Source organism: Hemitrygon akajei, chromosome 15 (assembly GCF_048418815.1).
Source record: "Hemitrygon akajei chromosome 15, sHemAka1.3, whole genome shotgun sequence".
Taxonomy (NCBI): Eukaryota; Metazoa; Chordata; class Chondrichthyes; order Myliobatiformes; family Dasyatidae; genus Hemitrygon; species Hemitrygon akajei.
The window spans coordinates 47,705,449-47,723,067 of record NC_133138.1 but is presented as its reverse complement, the minus strand read 5'-3'; the positions used below and the strand labels follow the sequence as shown (position 1 = coordinate 47,723,067).

The window sequence follows — 17,619 nt, the reverse complement described above, 5'->3', positions numbered from 1 at the left end:
CATGGGATTGAAATGATTTCTCACTGATGGTATAAATGCATCGTCCTGTGCAGTAGCCGTACTGTGATTCTATTCTAGACAGACTCATGTAATATTATAAAATAATTACTATATTGTGATTGATTTAAATGATTTTTTCAAAAATTATGATTCAGATTAATTAAATATGAAAAATATGATCTAAGAACATATATTTTGTGAAATGCTACATCAGATTCTCCTGCTTTGGCTCCTAAGTACCATTTTGATAATGTTATCAACAGAGACTTGAACAACCAGATATATTAAAACTTTAAAGTTAGTTATTATTCTAATAGTCTGCATTACCTTGATAGTCACTGACACAAGCACCCTGGTGACATAAAGATTTGTAGCTCATTTAGAATAGACTGAAGGATTGGTGAGCAGTAATTCTGAAGAATTTATTGCAGTTTCAAGATTGCATCTTGGCCTCTGTGTGGAGCAGTAGAGCCTGCAGCACAGCAGTTTCCATTCGGAGACGGAAGCTGCATGTTCATGAATAGCTTTTTTCCCCTCATAAGAAGCTCAGCTCCATGCTTCAGATGAAGACTTGCACTCCACCATTTAAGGTAGGCTGCCTGATGTGCTAAGCATGGTATTCTGGGTACACTTACAAAGAAAAGGTATTTTCCTTTGCATTTTAGAATTACCTTAAATCTAAAGAGTTCAAACAGAATTATGAATTCTGTTATACAGTTATGAAGAATGCCTTGTCTGGATGTATTTGCCTAATAAATAAGAAATAGACTTGACACTATTCTGTATCATGCATTTTATTGTTTTAATTAGAATTCCCTCATTTGATCTAAAGTGTTTCAGAATAAGCTTCAAAAGGTTTTCCTGGTGTAAATGATTAACTTTATGTTTGTGAGAAATACAATATGTATTGCTGGTTTCTGACATGTCAGTCATTTGTGCCTTGCTGCTCTCTGGTTGGTTAGCAGGTGTCCACATGAGCCATGTTGTGCACAACCTGACTATATTCCAAGATGCTTTACCAGGCTTATTTTTGTGCTTGTTGTTATAACTGGTTTTAATGGCAATTGTGAAGTTGTTCAGCTACTGATGAAAATTCACATAAATATGTAATACCATGAGCTATGGTCGCAAGAACGTTGACTCATTTAATTCTGATTATTGAGCTTTGTTATCCTTAATTCGATTAAATATATATTTTTACAAATTTTATTAATGTACTTCTTTATAGCAAGCAATTAATTGGCTCAGCGCAACATTGTGGGCCGAGGGGCCTGTTCCTGTGCTGTTCTGGTCTATGTACTAATGTTATAATCAGCGTTATAACCATTATAACCGATTATAACTGTTATAATCAGCGGATTCACGTTTGCTTTGTCAAGACTGAAGTTCTCCCACGTAACAGAAGCCAACTGATTGCTTCTACGCATGTTTAGAAGTCTCTTTCTGCCATTGTATTTTAATGAGCTTTGATCTGCGAGTGTGTTCATATTATTTGGCCCAAAGCAAGAATTTTTAAAAACACATATTTTATTTAAATTGGTGAGCCTTCCTATATGTGTGACTGGAACACCTTAGCAATATCATATAATTCTGAGAATTGAGACATTGTTGAACTGAAAATATGTAGGCAACACGAGTGAATCTGCAGATGCTGGGAATAAATAAAAACACAAAATGCTGGCAGAACTCAGCAGGTCACTACCTCCTCCCATAGATGCTGTCTGGCCTGCTGAGTTCTGCCAGCATTTTGTGTTTTTATTGAAAATGTGTAATTGTTTTTTTTAAATTATATATATATATATATATAGGTCCCTTTTTAATTTCATTTCAACTTCTCCAAAAACCCATCCTTCATTTTCCTAGATTACCACAACCACACCTTCAAACCCTCAATCTCAAACAAACCTATTTATTGTGCAACATATCAGTAATGTTGGATAACTGATAGAAATGGTGTGCATCGAGCTTAAGCATAAAGCTTCCTTCACTGGCGATTTTCCTAAACCCTGTTGTCACAATTCTAAAGTCGCAGAGTGATACAGCTCTTCATCCCACCAAGTCTGAATTGACCATCAAGCACCAAGTTACACTAACCCTGCAGTCACGCCACTTTATTTCCCCCATATTCTCATGAGCTCTCCTCTTCTTAGATTCTACCATTCAGCGACGTACTTTGGTGAATTACTTACTTACTAACCAGCATGTCTTTGAGATATGAGGGAAAACCAAGAACCTGATAGAAATACAAGTGTCTTCAGGAAGAATGCGCAAACTGCACACAGATAGTACTGGAAGCCAGGCTTCGACGTGAGTTGCTGGAGCCCAGAGATAATAACTCTACTACTTATTCCACTGTTATACAGGAAAAAAGGCTCAGTTTTAATTTTACTGGAAACTGCTTAGAAGTGATGCTAAACCCATAGTATGTATAAGCAATATATTTGCTAAAAATTGATATGGAATGCCTTAAAGAAAGAGCTACAAGTTAGTGCTTCATGGACTAACCAAGTAAAATGTCTTTGAGGCATAATCAACTTCACTATTAGACTGAACTTGGTTGTGAACTTTTTTAAAACTACAGAGTAATACAGCATGGAAACAGGCCATTCGGCCGAGCTGATCCATGTGGATCACAGCAACCCCTCTGTTAGACCCGGATGCCCAGGTTTGACCCATAACCTCCAAGCCCCACCCCTCAATGTACCTATCTAAATGTCCCTTCAATGTTGCAGTTGTACCCACCTTGACGTCTTCTGCTGGCATCTCATTCCAGATAGCACTACACTCTGTAAAGAAGTCATTTCTCAGGTCTCTTTTGAATATCTCACCTCTTATCTGGTATCTGTGCAGTCTGGCTTTGATCTCCCAACCCTGGGGAAAATTATGATTGCCCACATTATCCACACACCTCATAATTTTATCAACCTCTATGAGTTCAACTCTCATTCTCCTATGTTCCAAGTAATAAAGATCCATTGTGGCCAACCAAATCCATCTCAATACCTCTTTTTGCCCTCCGGATTTCCTTCACCAGATTTGTTTGAAGAAAACCCTGTCCAATTACCTGTAGCATAAGAGGTCCCAACACACTGTTATATTAGATAAAGGATGCCTACCGCTCCATGCCCAGAACGAATTTCAGTAAATCAAGTCACTTGGCTGTCCTTCTCCTGCCTGCGTCCAGCTCAAGACTAAGGAGCAAAGCTCAGAGTTTAGGACAATGAGGAACTGGTCACAGGAGACAGAGAAGTGGACTGGTCTGTGTTCAAGCACTTACCTGTGGATCTGAATGAATACACCATGGTTGTCACAGACTTTATTAAAACAGTTGCAGACGAACGTGTCCCACAAAATGATTCAGAGTCTTCCACAACCAGAAGCCCTGGATGAACCAGGAGATCTGCAATTTGCTGAGGGCCAGATCAGAGACCTTCAAGTCTAGTGACCAAGCAAATTAGAAGACGTCCAGGAACGATTTCTGAAAAGCCATCTCACGAGCGAAGTGGCAATTCTGAGCAAAACTTGAATCAACAAAGGATTCTCAACAGCTGTGGCAGGGCTTGAATACTACCATCTCTTATAAAGTTATATCAAGTGACATCAGAACAATGGGGCTTCGCTTCCAGATGAGCTCAATGCCTTTGATGCTCGCTGTGACCGTCAAAACTTGGAGGAGCCATCATGAACTCCCACAGCCCCCAACAATACTGTGGTTTCAGTTTCTGAGGCCGACTCGCAAGCAGCCTTCAGGAGGGTGAACCCATGAAAAGCATTCAGCCAAGACGGGGTACCTGGCCAAGTACTAAAACCCAGTGCTGATCAGCTGGCTGGAGTGTTCACTGAGATCTTCACCCTCTCACTTTGGCAGTCTGAGCTACCCACCTGCTTCAAGCAGGCTTCAATTATCCTGGTGCCTAAGAAGAACCTGCCTCAATGATTATCATCTGGTAGCACTTACATCCACAGCGATGAAGAGTTTTGAGGGTTTGGCGATGAAGCATATCAACACCTGCCTGAGAAACAACTTAGATCCACATCAATTTACCTACCAGAGTAACAGGTCCACAGCAGGTGCCATCTCATTGGCTCTTCGCTCAGCCCTGGAACACCTAGACAGCAAAGGTGCATACATCAGGATGCTCTTTATTGACTACAGCTCAGCATTCAATATCATCACCCCCTCAAAACTAATCACGCTTTATACTTAAGACTGTGTGGCTAAGCACAGCTCCAATACCATGTTCAAGTTTGCTGACAACACCACTGTCATAGACCAAATCAAAGGTGGTGACAGATCAGCATATAGGAGGGAGATTGAAAATCTGTGTGAGTGGAGGCACAGCAACCACCTCTTACTCAATGTCAGCAAGACCAAGGAGCTGATTATTGACTTCAGGAGGAGAAAACCAGAGGTCTGTGAGCCAGACTTCATCGGAGGATCAGAGATGGAGAGGGTCATTAACTTGAAATCCCTCGGTGTTGTCATTTCTGAGGGCCTGCCCTGGGCCAGCATTTAAATGCAATGACAAAGAAAGCACAGCAGCACCTCTACTTCCCCAGGAGTTCGCAAATATTCGGCGTGACATCTAAAACTTTGACAAACTTCTGTAGATATATAGTGGAGAGTATATTGATTGGCTGCATCACAGCCTGTTATGGAAGCATGCAAGCTCTTGAACAGAAAATCCTACAAAATGTAGTGAATATGGCCCAGTCCCTCGCGAGTAAAACCCTCTCCACCACTGAGCACATCTACGTGAAATGTTGTCATAGGAAAGCAGCGTTCATCATCAGAGACTCCCACCACCCAGTTCATGCTCCCTTCTTGCTGCTGCAATAAGGAAGAAGAAGAATCAGGTTTTGTATCACCGGCATGTGACTCACACCACCAGATCCAGGAACAGTTACTACCCCTCAGCCAGCAGGCTCCTGGACCAAAGGGGTTAACTTCACTCAACTTCACTTGCTCCCATCATTGAAATGTTCCCACAGACAGTGGATTCGCTTCCAAGGACTCTTCACCTCATGCCCTCGATATTTATTGCTTTTTATTTATTTATTATTATTTCTTTCTTTTTGTATTTGCACAGTCTGTTGTGCTTTGCACAGTAGTAGAACGTCCAAGTTGGTGCGGTCTTTCATTAATTTTATTAAGGTTGTTATTCTATTATCCACTTATTGAGTATGCCCACAGGAAAATGAATCTCAGATTTCTACATAGTGACATATATGTACTTTGATAATTAATTTACTTTGAACTTTGAAATTAATCCTGCTCTTAAGCTTTTTATCAAATGAATCAAAGGATTCATTGTACCCAGCTGTCTAAAATCTATGCACACTTCCTTCTTTTTTCTGACTTCACCCTCAATATCTATCAACAGCCAGGTTTCCTTGACCTTCATAAGTCCATCCTTCACCCTGACAGGAACGTGCTGTACCTGGACTCTTGATTTGACCCTTTTGAATGTCTCCCATGTGCCAAAAGTTCCTTTGTTTCTAAATCGAGTCATCCAGTCGACCTCAGCTAGATCGTATCTAATGGCCTCAAAGTTGGCCCTGCTCCAGTTCAGAACTTCAACCTGTGCAACTGTTTTATCTTTTTCCTTTAATATTTTATAACTAATAGAAATGTGGTCAGGTGACACAAACGTTATGCTTTGTAACTCTAGAATGTTAAATTAATTCAAATGAAAAGTAAGAGAGCCAAGAATGCAAGTCTAAGTTTGTTCTTCACTTTAAGCGAAGCGCGTACGTATGACAAGGTAACATGATGATATATGCAATTCACATGACTTGCCCTCACCCCCTAAGAGGAGGTGCAGAATTGCTCCTTCCTGAATAGGTTCCACTATATTTTGCATTAAGAAACTGTCTTGAATGCACCACACAAATTTTACCTTTATTCAGGCCCTTTACCCTCTGTGTGGCCCAGTCAACAACAAGAAAATTGATGTCTCCTATTGGCAGTGCCCTACTATTCACACAACCACGTGCTATTTCTTGATATATCTACTTCTGCAGTTTCCACTGACTATTGACGGTTCGATAATATAGCCCTACCTAGGTGGCCATCCCTTCTTACTTCTAAGTTCTATCCAAATGGCCTGTTAGATGATACCTCAAGAACATCCTTTCTAAACACTGCTGTTATGTCCTCCCTTCTTAAAGAGGCCACACCTCCTCCACTCCTACCTGCTCCTACGTCACACCTAAAGAATCAGTATCCCAACACATTGAGCTGTTGGTCCTGCCCTTCTCTCTGCCACATTTCTGTTATGTCCAAAATTCCCAAATACCCGATCAATCCATGTCTAGTGCTCATTTGCCTTACGTGCTAAACTCTGTGCATTGAAATAGATGATATTTAAAGCGCTGGTCCATCTGGCCTTTCATCGTAAACATGGCTATCCTGATCGTTAGGCTTATACTCTTTGGTTGCTCCCCATACCGTTGTCTTTGCACTGATTTCATTTTCTTGACTCCCCACCTCCCTGCCAATATAGTTTGAACCCTCCCTGGTGGAAAAAACAAATTAACCCATTAGGATATTGGTCCTGCACTGGTTCAAGTGTAACCTGTCCATTTTGTACAGGTCACATCTACCCAGGAGAGAAGCCAATGATCTAGGAACTTGAATCCCTGCCCCCTGCACTAGCTCTTAAACCACACATTCACCTGGCCTATTTTTCTATTCCTGGACTCACCAGAACGAAGGTAATCTGAAGATCATCACCTTCAGGGTCCTGCTTTTCAGCCTCTTTCCTAACTCTCTATAATCATCGTGCAGGAACTCAACCTTTGTTCTGCTTATTGTACTAATATATACAGTATTGCGCAAAAGTCTTAGGCACACGTAAAAAAAATCTGTAAAATGAAGATGCTTTCAAAAATAACGAAGTGAAGTTTCTAAATTTCAAAAAAAATTATTATAGAGAGCAGTAAATAGTAAAAATCTAAATCAAATCATTATTTGCTGTAACCACCCTTTGGCTTTAAAACGGCATCAATTCTCTTAGGTAAAGACAACAAAATTAACCCTTACTTCCTCTTACCTATGCCTTTTCTCTGAAGCCTTTTTTTAAAGAGCTCCTCTCACTCCCCACACCTGGGCCACTTATTCTCCCTTTCAAGTATGATCTAAATAAAATTGTATTCTGATATAACCAATTTCTATTCCAACTTAGAAATATATTTTGAGCATTACTTGGAATTTGTAACCTTTAAGGAATAGCTTTGACTTTCAGCAAATTGTGCAAGTAATTTTTTTAGGCTGTGTTTGTGATTGTGCATGAATGTGTAAGAAATGTGATTTTTATTAAATTTTCATTTTGACGAAGTATCTGGTAAATTTCAATGTAGTCTTTTTTCATGAATCAAAAAATATGGAAAAAAACTTGAAAAAGTGCTACAAGACTGTTTGCATCTTGTAAGACAAATTATACTAAAAGTTTATTATTCCAGTGTAAATATAAGTCAATACATAAACATCTTTCATAAACCTTTCCTTCAGCAGAGTGATAATACAATAGTTCATTGGGCAATATTACTATTTTTTGTTTTGAATGATGACATTTCTAATTGCTCTAATTTCCATACAAAAATCACATCTAATTCATTTTCCTCTTACCAGTTCTCCAAATTGTATAAATCTGGCACCATAGTTTTTACACTGCTGAAGCATGTAGAGCCTGTTGCCAGCAGTAGACTATTGACAATGCATTCGATGCCAAAAAGTTGTGTGTTTTAAAATGACTGCAATAACATGGAGAAAAAGTTTATATAATGGTCATGTTTCATTAACACATTAACTTCACAAATGGCACAGCAGTTCATTTTAGGCTTGCCAGGTTTAAATTTATTAATGCCCTCACTAGCTCACAGTGCTGCCGGTTTTTCTCATCCTGTTCTATGTAAAAAGCATGAAGTAAATAACACAATACTGTCACCACTAGCAATGAGCAGCTAATTCTTTTCTTGTAATGACAGGCATCAATAATTAAAGGCTGTTATTGCTGGGTTGGGGTAACACTGGCTCCTATTTTTGTTATACAATGGTTGGTTTATTACTGTGCAGGGAGAGCAGGAATATAATTTGCGTGATCCTCATGCTTTGGAAGTTAGCCCGTACTGCAAGCTGAGCAAATTCCAGAGCATCTTCAGCACGACAAAGGAATTTGTTTCTGTTCGTTGTGCTTACTGATGCAGCATTGACTGAACTCGAGCTGCGGAGTAAACTGAATGATGCATTAATCATACTGCTGCACATCACTGTGAAATAGGGCAGGACAAAGCATTCAATCAGTGAATTTTGCAGCTTACAACTATTCATTCGACAAGCAAATTTCCACTAGTACTTTGTTCTCTGAACCATATACTGAATGCGACTCTCTCAATAGGCCCTGCACTGTATTATTCCAAGCAAAAAATCTTTTTTTAAGAAGGATTTATGAATACTAGCTCAGAGGTTTCTTTGCATCAAAAATTCAAACCATTTAAAAATTGTCTATTCTTGAATATCTTTGCAATGAATCACAAGCAGGTTTAATATCACTGGCATATGTTATGAAATTTGTTTTTGTTTTGCAGCAGCATTACATTGCAATACATAATAATAAAAAACTATAAATTACAACAAGAAATATGTATATAATTAAATTAAGTAAGTGGTTCAAATTGAGAGAAAAAAATACTGAGGTAATGTTCCTTGGCTCATTGTTCATTCAGAAATCTGATGGCGGAGGTGAAGAAGCTGTTCCTGAAATGCTGAGTGTGTGTCTTCAGGCTCCTGTACCTCCACCTTGGCTGTAGCAATGAAAAGAGGACATGTCCTTGATGATGAGAGTTCTTAATGATAGATACCACCTTCCTGAGGTTTTGCCTTTTGAAGTTGTCCTAGATGCAGGGGAGGCTAGTGCTCATAATAGAGCTGGCTGAGTTTACAACTTTCTGTGGTTTTTAAAAATCCTGTGCAATGGTCCTTCGATACCAGATGGTGATGCAGCCAGTTAGAATGATCTCCACAGTACTCCTGTAAAATTTTGCAAAAGTCTCCTCAAACTCTTAATGATACCTTCTCTTTATCATTCCTCTACATATCACTTGTTACCTGTACTTGGACATTGTAACTATAATATCCTTTAAGTGGCCATTAATTCAATTACTTCTGTCTATTCAAAAACTCCACTACGTTAAGTTGAGGGAAGAGTGGTTTAAGGGCAAAAAGTGTACATCTGTAAGAACTGTGCCTCAGTATTTTCACTTATTTGCTGCTAGTTGAAAGAAGTAAAGTAAGGTACTTAATTTTTAAAAATAGAGGACTATGCGGTAGGGAAATTCTAGGCAGTTTCTAGAATAGGTTACATAGTCAGCACAACATTGCGGGCCAAAGGGCCTGTAATGTGCTGTAGATTTCTATGTTCTGTGTTAAATACATTTTGAATTGAAGCATGGTAGCTTTCTCCACAGAGGCAGACCTACTGCCTGGCAAGTTCTACATCAGTCACATAACGAAGAGACCAGAAGTACGGCTGCAAAACATATACCTAATACCAAGATAAAACCGGAAGTGGGTTGTGAAAAGAACATACAAAAAGGTTACCAAGGATTGGTTAAGTGAATGGGCAACAATCTAGCAAATGGGATACAATGTGGGAATATGTTAAATTATCCATTTTTGGCAGGAAAAGTTGCAGAAATATGAACCACATTATTTAAATGGCAATAAATCGCAGAGGGATCTGATTGCCCAACTGTAGGAGTTGTAAAAGGCTAGAATACAGGAACAGCAAGCATTGGGATTCAGAATGATTTATCATTGTAACACGTATAGTGCCAAGATAGAAGTCTTGGATACTGTTCATACAGATCACATCATTGCACAGTGCATTGTGCTAGAGTAAAGTAAATCCATATCAATGCAGAATAAAGTTGAAAAGCATTGCAGGTAAACAATTATGTGCAAGATCATAACGAGCCCAAGAGTCCATCTTATCATACAAGAGGCCCATTCAGGAAACTGGTCATAGTGAGATAAAAGCTGTTCTAGAGCCTGGTGGTAGGCACTTCCAGGCTTTTGTGTCTTCTGTCCAATGAGAGAGGGGAAGAGAAAATGTCCAGAGTGGTTGGGCTCTTTGATTACGCTGGCTGTTTTACTAAGGCAGTTATAGACAGAACCCATAGATGGGAGGCTGGTTCCTGTGATGTGCTGAAACGTGTTTACAACTCTGCAGTTTCCTGCAGTCACGTGCAAAGCAGTTGCCGTACCACACATCCAGACCAAATGCCTTCTATGGTGCATCAATAAAAGTCGGAAAAAGTTGATGGGGACATGTCAAATTTCTTTAGCTTCCTGAGGAAGTAAACGCTTTGCTGAACTTTATTGTCTGTGACATCATTGTGGTTGGACCAGGACCAATGAACACCTAGGAACCTGAAGCTCTCAACCTCAACACTGTTGATGTAGACAGGAGCATCTGCACCACACCCCACCATCTTCTGAAGTCAATGACCAGCTCTTTTGTTTTGCTGACATGGAAGGAAAGGTTGCTGTCATGTCACCATGTCATGAAGCTCTCTATTGTCTTCCTTGTTATTTGAGATGTGGCCCACTACAGTGGTGTCATCTATAAAGCTGTAGATGGAATTAGAGCAGAAACTGTCCACATAGTCATGAGTGTACAAGGGTGGGGCTTAGGACAAAATCTTGTGGTGCACCAGTGTTTAGAATCACTGTTGCTGTGGTATTGCTTCCTGTCCTTACTGATTGGGATCTGTTGGTCAGAAAATCGAGCATCCAGTTGAAGATATCAATGTCCAGGGTCCGAAGTTTGGTGATGAGTTTTCTTGGAATAATTGTATTGCAGATAAAACTGTGGTCAATAAACAAACCTATGATGTAGGTGTCTTTACTGTCTAGATGCTCCAGAGGTGATTTTAATGCCAGGAAGATGGTGTCCACCAAAGACCTATTTCAGTGATTTGCAATTTGCAGTGGGTTGAGCTTGTCTGGACATCTGGAGTTGATGCATAACGTGACCGGCCTCTTGAAGCACTTCATGATGGTAGAGCCACTGGGCAGAAATCACTAAAGCACACTATTTTGATTTTCTTGGGTACTGGGATAATAGGAGTCATTTTGCAGCTGGAGGGAGCCAAAGTCTGAAGCAGAGAGAAGCTCAAAATGTTTGCAGATTCCCCAGTAGCAGATCCACACAGGATTTGATATGGCCAGGAACACCATATTGGCACTATGCCATCTGTGGGTTCACCCACTGGAAGACTGATGTTACATTTGCGACGGTGACTGTAATTGCACCGTGATGATAATTGGAAAAATTAACAAAGATATGGTTTATTTCCAAAGATTTAATTTTAAATAATTGAATATTGAAAGATACTACTTCTGATATGAAGGGTAATGGTGAGTCTCTTTTTTAATGAAGTATGTTAATGCATTGAAAACTGTTCAGAGAATCTGAATATCTGGAATGAGAGGGTTATCTTCTGAGGAAGTGTTGGACAGGCTCAGCAGATCAGAAAAGCGAGAGGAGATTGACTGAAACATGCAAAATTCTCAGAATGGATATGGAGATGAAATTTCCTCTGGTGGGCAAATTTATGATTAGTGCCACCATTTAGTATCTTTCGTCTATCTTTGAAACTCATTGCAGTGGTAGCAAAGTCTTTGTGTATTTTTAAGGCAGGGTTAAATTCTTGATAAAGAAGGGGTGAAAGGTTAAGATAGGTAAACAAGCATGCACAATGGATTATTTTCCTTTAGATCATTTTAACTCATGAATGAATCATAAGGAGAATCTCACTAGCTAAGCGTTTCTTGCATTCATTGCTCCTTGGTTTGAATCCCTTTATAACAAACGATGCAATGATGAGAGTAGTATCACTAGATCTGGAAGAAGTCGTGCGTTAAATTGCATCCTTCCTCCGAATGATTTAATCTCTGCAATATTTTCAGCTCTGTATTAATCTCTGCTTATTGATAACCCATAACCTTTCTCTCATCAGTTGTATCCTGGATCTCAGCATTCAGATCAAGGTGGGCAAATACTTGTTTAATCATGCAATGATCTTGGGCAATTTTATCCACAGTGGCATGGAAGATCTTGGGCAAGAAATTGATTTCACGGGAAAATATTGTTTATGGTAGAATCCTTTTGCCTGCTTATGGTCATGCACAGCTCACTATCTTCTGCAACATCCACTTGTGTGTTTGCTTGGCAGAGGTCCAATTTTTTGAGAAATTTTCCATCCTGCTAATTCCAGATATACACTCAGTAGCCATTTTATTAGGTACCTCCAGTAACTTTGCTCTCCTCTGGGTTTGATTGGTTTTACTCTCATTTATCTACACTCTCACAAATCATACGCAGAGGCCTGTAGTGGTAATGAAGGATTTTCTTGCCAGAGTTTTGGCACACTGCCCATATGTGATTTGATTACTTTAAAAAGTCAAGTTTCCAAGTATCACTCCACTTCTTCCCACTTGCAAATTCTCCAGAAACTTTTGCATCATGTCAATACACACAGGTAACACCATTTTCTATATTGTACATAAATATTTCTCCTAGCTGCATGTTCCTGACCTTATGAGCTTTCAGTGTAGCAGTTTCTACTGTTTAATTAAGCCATTCCACTTTAAATGAACTAGCAGTTCTTCTGTGCTTCATGTCATTTGCTTCCTTGGAATTTGACATAGTGAATCAATAATTTCTTCAATAAAAACAGTATAAATAAGCCAGTTCTAAAATCTACAGACAAATCATTGCAAACTCCACGTTGTCAACAATGTCCACATCAGAAATTGGAAAAGGGAAGGTGACTGTGTACGATTGTGAAATCTACTAAACGAGCCAGTGAGGTAGAGGGTGACAACCTTTAGTATGCAGTTTAAATTCCTTTGTGTACTGGTAACAAAAGATGTGTGTGCACGCACACGCGCACACCTTAGAGGGAACAGTGGTCACTGAATGTACCTCCATAGTCTTCTGGTATTGTTGGTGAAAACCCCAGGAGATCAGAAGTTTCTGAGATACTCAAACCACACCATCTGGCACCAACAATCACTCCATGGTCAAAGTCACTTCCATCAGATTTCTTTCTCAACCTGATACTTGGTCTGAACAACAATCAGAATCAGGTTTATTATCACCGGCGTATGTTGTGAAATTTGTTAACTTAGCAGCAGCAGTTCAATGCAATGCATGATAATATTGAAACATAAAGTAAATCAATTACATAAATATATACAGCTATATGTATATTGAATAGATTAAAAATAATGCAAAAAACAGAAATAATATATATTTTAAAAGTAAGGTTGTGTTCATGGGTTCAATGTTCAATTAGGAATTGGGTGGTAGAGGGGAAGAAGCTGTTCCTGAATCGCTGAGTTTGTGCCTTCAGGCTTCTGTACCTCCTTCTTAACAGTGACAATGAGAAAAGGGCATGTCCTGGGTGAATGGGAGCCTTAATAATGACATCACCTTCCTGAGGCACCGCTCCTTGAAGATATCTTGGGTACTATGGAGGCTAGTACCCAAGACAGAGCTGACTAACTTTACTACTTTCTGTTGCTTTGTTCGGTCCTGTACAGTAGCCACCACCACCCCCCCACCCCCCCCAACAACCCCATACCTGACAGTGATGCAGCCCATCAGGATGCTCTCCATTGTATACCTATAGAAGTTTTCAAGTGCTTTACCTGACAAACTAGATCTCTTCAAACAGGTTAGATCCTCAGAGATCTTGATACCCAGGAACTTGAAACTGCTCACTCTCTCCACTTCTGATCCCTCTATGAGGATTGGTATGTGTTCCTTCGTCTTACCCTTCCTGAAGTCCACAATCAGCTTTTTGGTCTTACTGACGTTAAGTGCCAGGTTGTTGCTGCAACACTACTCAACTAGCTGGTATACAGTATCTCACTCCTGTACACCCTCTCATCTCTATTTGAGATTCCACCAAAAATGGTTGTATCATCAGCAGGTTTATAGATGGTATTTGAGCTATGCCTAGCCACACAGTCCTGTGTATACAGAGAGTAGAGCAGTGGGCTAAGCACACACCCCTGAGGTGCGCCAGTGTTGATCGTCAGTGAGGAGATATTATCAGGTTGTGGCCTTCCAGTTAGGAAGTCAAGGATCCAATTGCAGAGGGAGGTACAGAGGTCCTGTTTCGGTAACCTCTCGATCAGGATTGTGGGAATGATGATGCTATAGTCAACGGACAGCATCATGACGTAGGTGTTTGTGTTGTCCAGCTGATCTAATGCTGTGTGAAGAGCCATTGAGATCATGTCTACCATAGACCTATTGTGACGATAGGCAAATTGCAGGGGGTCCAGGTCCTTGCTGAGGCAGGAGTTAATTTTCGCCATGACCAACCTCTCAAAGCATTTCATCACTGTAGATGTGAGTGCTACTGGGCGATAGTCATTCAGGCAGCTCACATTATTCTTCTTAGGCACTGGTATAATTGTTGCCTTTTGGAAGCTGGTGGAAACTTCCAACAATAGCAGCGAGAGGTTGAAAATGTCCTTGAATACTCCCACCAGTTGGTTGACACAATATTTCAGAGCCTTACCAGGTATTCCATCAGGGCCTCCCACCCTTTGAGGGTTCACCCTCCTTCAGGACAGCCTGACATTGGCCCAAGACAGTGATCACAGGGTCTCCAGCTGCAGCAGGGATCTTCACAGCTGTAGTTGTGTTCTCCCTGTCAAAGCGGGCATAGAAGGCATTAAGCTCATCTGGTAGTGAAGCATTGCTGCCATTCATGCTATTGGTTTTCACTTTGTAGGAAGTAATATCCTGCAAACTCTGCCAGATTTGCCACTCAACCTCTTGACCCTGTCTGCATGTTTTTATCCATTGAGTTGCTGCCACATGATTGGCTGATTAGATATTTGCATTAATGAGCAGGTGTACAGGAGTACCTAATAAAATGGCCACTGAGAGTATGTCTGAGTCCTGGAGTGAGTGGCATGCTATAATTAGACCCAACACAAGCTTAAGAATTCCCCTTCCACCTGGGCACTTTGAAGCCTTCCAGAGTCAATGTTAAATTATCTAAACTCAGTGTTACTCATTTTAGACATACATAAAACAGTACATTATTCGGCCTATGATATTTTTCTGTTCCGTATCAATTTATACTGAATGTCTTCTTCCTGAGGCTTCTTTGGGGCACTCCTCTGTTTTCATGGATGTTTGCAAAGGAAAAGAATTTCAGGATGTATATTGTATACATTTCTCTGACAGTAAATGTACCTATTGAAACCTACTGAGTATCATCCATACTTTTCTATATTCATGGGTTTAACTAACAGCTTTTTAAACCCCATTACACTGTCTGGTTCCACTACTACCCCTGCTAACCCATTCTAGGTTTTTCTCTCTTTGCATCAGAGCTGACCTGTTCTACTAGAGTCTACTGTCTAACAACAAACAATCTTCTGGACAAGCTCAATAGGTTGGACAGCATCATGAGGAGGAAAGGAATTGTTGATATTTCAGGCTGTCTGCTTGATGCTCTAGGTTCCAGCTTCTGTGCTGTCTTGCATCATCCATCAGTTACACTAGCTCAAAGTTTCTTCTTCCGCTAGCACCTCCAACAGCTCTGTGTCACTCAGATTTTCTCCCTCTTCATAGCTTTGCTATTCATGTGTTTGTGCTCTCTCTAATTTCCTTCATTAACCTCTCAGCCAGATGATTTTAGATACAGCTCCCTGACGTAGCAACCCTGACTTTCACCCCATTAGATTATGGTTTGCCCAATCCTCTCTCTCCCACCCCCCTTGCTTTATTTATTTTCCAGTTCAGGCTAAAGGTCCTCACTTGAAATATTCACTCTTTTTCTCTCTCTACAGAAATGGTATTCTGTATTCATACGCTGATTAATCTTATTTCAGATTTCCAACATCTGCAGTTTTGTGATTCTCATCTTGCGAATGAGATGTTAAGTCGGATTGTTGTATACAACTTAATTTTGTCTGTCTTTATAGTCTTCATAAAGGTACATGAGTTGCAATGGATGAGTTTTGTATCTGGTCTGATGCAAATATGTGTATTGTCATACCTTTCCAACAAGATGTAACTTTGCAACATCAACACTGTAAATATTCCTTTAATCTAGGTTGAGATTGCCCAGCCAGCCCTTCCCCTTTAAAGTGGGCCTATTTTCATAGCTTGTTAAAATGATGAGAGTCATATTTGCCCAGGAACGTGATGTGCTGTGCATTGTATTTTCTCCAGTGTCACTCTAAATGGAGTTTCAGTTTGCTGGTGCTTCCTGTCAACAGAACTAGCTAAAATTACCAGGGCAAGTTTCTTGACTAATCATTGACAGGTTTGCAGTGGTATAATTTGCATGTCAAGGCACTGATTGTTAATCAAAACTCTACTGGAAAGCTTGTAACTGTATATGGTGTAATACTGGACAACCCCAGTCTGAATTAACTCCAAACTATTAAGTCCTTTTCTCTGTTGTCATTATGAATCAACTTGAGTTTGTTCCTTGTATCATCCTTGGATGTGCAGTCTATTGAAATATATATTATCAGGTTGTAGATCAGATGCAGATATGGGTGGAGAAATGGCAGATGGAGTTTAACCCGGCCAAATGTGAAGTGTTGCACATTGGTAGGTTAAGTGTGAAGAGATGGTACACCCTTAACAGTTTTGATAAATGGAGGGATCTTGTGGTCCAAGTTTATAGCTGCCAAGAAGTGGTTACACAGATTGATAGGGTGGTTAAGAAGGCATTTGGCATGCTTGCCTTTGTTAGTTGAATCACTGGGTTCAAAAACCAGGGAGTTATGTTGCAGCTTTATAAAACTCTAGCTAGGCCACACCTAGAATATTGCATACGGTTCTGGTTGCCCCATCTTGGGAAGGATGTCGAGGCTTTGGAGAGGGCGCAGAAGAGGTTTGCCAGGATGCTGCCTGGATTAGAGGGCACGTGCTATAACAGGAGTTTGGATAAATTTGGGTTGACTTCTGTTAGGGGAGATCTGTTAGTGGCTTATAAGATTATGAGAGGCATAGATAGAGTAGACAGACAATATCTTTTTCCCAAGGATGGAATGTCTAATACCAGAGGCATATATTTAGGTGAGAGGGGGTCATTTTAAAGAAGATGGAAGGGGCAAACTTTTTACACAGAGAGTGGTTGCTGCCTGGAATGCACTGCCTGGGGTGGTGGTAGAGGTAGATAGATTAGGAATTATGTATCCCAAGAAAGAGATTTTAATTAGGCATATGAATGTGAGGCAATTAAAAGGATCTGGACATTGCGTAGGCAGAAGGGATTAGTTGGCCATTTGATTACTCGTTTAACTGGTTCAGCACAACACTGTGGGCTGAAGGGCCTGTTTCTGTGCTGTACTGTTCTGTGTCCTGTGTTCCATTCCTTTTGGCAACTGAACCACTCATCCATTCTTAGCTGTGAGACTGAGGTGAAAGATGGGATTGAAATGATATCAGCTGGTTGAACTGATTTCACCTGTATGTTTGAACTAGTTTATGTAACCTCAGACTTTGCTATGTCTCTTTGACTGCTGGCTGCAGCCATATCCGTCATTTTCCATGGATAAAATTCCTT

The 17,619-nt window shown here is 40.2% G+C and overlaps 1 protein-coding gene across 1 annotated transcript in view; it reads left to right on the top strand.

Moving 5' to 3' along the window:
* The first annotated feature begins 508 nt into the window (after positions 1-508).
* The window catches only part of LOC140739325 (ras-GEF domain-containing family member 1C-like), a 210,639-nt gene continuing 193,528 nt past the window's right edge, over positions 509-17,619 (top strand). Inside the window, exon 1 of the mRNA XM_073067510.1 lies at positions 509-590. The gene's annotated coding sequence lies outside the window, so the exon portion shown is untranslated. The remainder of the gene's footprint in view (positions 591-17,619) is intronic.